Source organism: Protobothrops mucrosquamatus, unplaced genomic scaffold (assembly GCF_001527695.2).
Source record: "Protobothrops mucrosquamatus isolate PMUCROS unplaced genomic scaffold, P.Mucros_1.0 scaffold5998, whole genome shotgun sequence".
In the NCBI taxonomy this organism is placed as follows: Eukaryota; Metazoa; Chordata; class Lepidosauria; order Squamata; family Viperidae; genus Protobothrops; species Protobothrops mucrosquamatus.
Window position 1 is genome coordinate 129 of NW_015391837.1, and position 3543 is coordinate 3671.

A 3543-nucleotide genomic window follows, 5' to 3' on the forward strand; every position below is an offset into this window, starting at 1 on the left:
GAAGTGAGTATTTATATAAATCAAACACATAAATAATGTGTATAAACTTTTAGCACACTTTGGAGGAAAAGATACATTCAGTCTGCTTGTTCAGTCCTTCCTTCCTACTTACTCATCTGCCCTTCCTTACCTAATTGGAGGTAGCACACTTCTGAATAAAATTGTGGTTCTGTACTAGAATATATCTAGAATTTACTTGTCTTATATGATGATAGTCATGACAGTTGACATAATGAGTCACAGCTGCTCATCTAAGTTTTTCTGGAAAGATTCAAATGTTAACATTTAAGTAGAAGACTTATTTAATCACTCATAGAAACAATGGTGCTTCAAACAGATAAGATTGTGTTGGTACACTTATTGTGTACTAATGGAGGAAGAATGTTGCAAGAAGTTGTCTTGAGAAACATGTGCAGCTTTTACCTTAAAATAAATAAGAAATATGTGCTGCTGCCAAAAATTGGGGTCATTTTGAAATTTATTCCATTTAAGATCAGTGCTGGTAGAGATCATAATGCATATGCCATTCAAACTGTTTCTATATGGTGTGCCCATCCCCTCAAGTTAAAATTGCTTAATATACTCCACCAATTTTGAGAATCTAATGGTTGTCCTGCAGTGAGCAGTACCCAGGCAGTTTAAAGGAAATACAGTTGGGGCTGTTTGTTTTCACTGTTCTTCACTGTAATTTACGAAGGTTTTCCCCATGAAGTCGGAAGTGCTGTGGCTCATGCAGTAGACAATGTATTTTATAGTACCAGTATCTGTACACACTGGGTAATCGGCATTGATGCGAAGTGTGAAAGAAAGTACTGTAAGCAATAAATGGCATGCTTTTTCCTCTCTCATTTTCTGTGTTTGCTTTTAGTGGATTTTGCTCTGAAGGTGGTGCAATGGTCAGAGTCTGAGACAGTGAGGTTACAGCTATGGGACATTGCTGGTGAGTTTCAAAAAGTTAACCTGCTTTTTTTTTTTTTTGCTTCTCAGCCTTTTTTTTAGAGTAATAGTACTTGCCTTATTTGTTCAGCTCTCTTAAACAACTTAACAATTAAGCTATACTATAAGGCAGGGCTTTTCAACCCGTGGTAGGCAGGTTGGCACCTGGCAGGTGGTACGCATACAACAGTTTGAAAAGCACTATAAAAAAAAGTAAAAAAAAGTGGATGAGCTGAAGCGGCGGCAGCGCCAGAGAGGCCTGGAAGGAGAGTCCACTGGAGCTGCTGTGTTACTGGGGCTCTGCTGAAAGCTCAGGATTGATGCACGCGGCAGCTGCACACAGTCTTTGGGCGCAGATTCGGCTGGAGCTGCGATATTGACGGGGCGCATGTGCAGCTCCAGCTGATAGGCGCTTCCAGCGCACCAGGAAGAGAAATGGAGGAGGAGGGGGGGAGAGAAGAGAGGATATAAAAGGAGGAGGAGGGGGGGAGAGAAGAGAGGATATAAAAGAAGGAGTTAAACCAGTACTTCCCCCCCTTTTTTTTTTTACAGTTTGTAACATATTGTTACATTATAGAATAAAATACAGAAATACAAAAGCAAAGAGTAGTACACAATGGGGAGGAAAAAGGGAAAGAAAAGTGAGGGGGAGAAGGGAAAAAGAAAAGAAAAGGCATTGACTTCCAACTTCCTCTGTTGCAGTAGAAGGAAGCATTAACATTGAACCTCAACTTTTTACTTTTCCATAATAGTATAACCATTTCTATAACAACAAATCAATCTAATCAGTAAAACCCAAAATTCCCTCAAGTTTTTGACACCTTGCTAAACACTGGTGGTACTCGAGTATTGTCATGTCCTACAAGTGATACAATCTGTGAAAAGGTTGAAAAGCCCTGCTCTGGGGGGGGGGGACTCAAATCACATAATATTCCACTTAAATGTTTATGTCTTGTACCTCTTTTATGGTTTCAGCAGGTGGCAGTGCCTGACCAATTTTGACTGCTATGGAAGCTAAGTAGGCTTAGGTCTGGTTAGCATTTGGGTAGACCATAGTCTAGCTTGGGAGATCAAATCCTTCACCCCACCGCCCAAAAAACATCTTGAAAGAAAGCAGTGACAAACCATATCTATTGTTAATGCCACAAAAGTTTCATGGATGCATAGGAGTCAAACTCAGATTGAAAGTATTTACATAGCTTTGCCTCTGTAATATAGTTTGCATAATGCAGTGTCAGTTGAGGGGTAATATTTCTTGGAACACCATGAAAAAGCTTGAGAAATTTCTGCAGGTTGATGGATATTAAAGATCTGTAAGGCATTAGAAACCCTTCACATAACTTGAGTTGCTTGTTATTTAAAGTTTGTCATGTTGTGGTTGCAAGCCTGCTTTTCAACTGAAGCTTGAAGGTTTTATTTCTTTAAATGTCAGGTTTTGCTCTCTAAGGGGCAGCTGACATTCAAACCATGGTGACAATTTGCAAAGTATGTGTTTAGATTTCTTAGTAAAGAAATAAGCAATTTTTAATATTCTGAGGCAGAAGGCAAAATTTTCAGACCTCCGTGCTGCAGGAAAAAAAAGAGAGAGAGAGAGAGAGAGAGAGAGAGACCTTTCTCAATGATGTTACCTTTATATATATATAAACCTTTTAACTTTTTGCAGACTACTCAAATTCACTTTTATCTTCCTTTAAGGCAGCTTTCAGGCCTATCGTGTTTATTTTCTCTTAGTACAGGATCCTTATAATAAATAGCTTTTGTTCTTTCATTTTCATTTGGCATACTTTGAGAGATATGCAAAGAAGCAGAGTGTTGTGTGTGCACATATGTGCCTTTGAATCAGTCTTGATTCCTGGTGACTACCCAGGCAAGTCCCCTGCAGTATTCTTGGCAAGGTTTTAAGAATGGTTTGCCATTGCCTCCATCCTTGGGCTGAGAGAGAGTGACTGGTTCAGGGTTACCAGTTGGATTTATGGTCTTCTAGTTTCTAGCCTGATACCTTAGGCTTAACCACTATACCAAATTGGGTCTCAAGAAGCAGGAACAATACTGAAAAGTAGTAATTGGGATAAAGACCAGAGTCAATTTTGATTTCATTTTATTTTCATATAGAATTACTTAAAGTTAAATGTGTGTCAACTTTGCAGTAGGCAAAGTCAAGAAATGGTAGGGATTGCAGGAATATTCTTCACACGTAGTCCTCCGCTCACCTTGACTGTTAATTTAACAATGGCTCGAAGTTATGATGGCCTCAGCGAAAGTGACCGATAAGCCTTCCTCAAAGTTACAACTCTTGCATCACCTCCACAATCACTTGGTTGTAATTCAGCTCACATTTACAAAGGTTGGAGCGCTTTGTGTACAGGTTGCTGTGATTTCTGACCTTCCCAGCCAGCTTCCGACAAGCACTCTGTGGGTGCCCCCACCCTCTGGAACGAACTACCCCCCGAGATCCGGATGATTCCGGATCTCCTTACTTTCCGCCGCGCCCTCAAGACATGGCTTTTCCAGCAAGCGGGCCTGACCTAGGGAGGATTTTAGTTAGGGATGATTTTTAATATAATTTTAATTACGACACAGCTACTAATATTTGGCTTTTAATTTGGT

The 3543-nt window shown here is 39.9% G+C and overlaps 1 protein-coding gene across 1 annotated transcript in view; it reads left to right on the forward strand.

The window, feature by feature from the left end:
- Window positions 1–872: 872 nt before the first annotated feature.
- LOC107300039 (ras-related protein Rab-7L1) overlaps window positions 873–3543 on the forward strand; it is an 11919-nt gene continuing 9248 nt past the window's right edge. Inside the window, exon 1 of the mRNA XM_015829382.1 lies at window positions 873–940. The gene's annotated coding sequence lies outside the window, so the exon portion shown is untranslated. The remainder of the gene's footprint in view (window positions 941–3543) is intronic.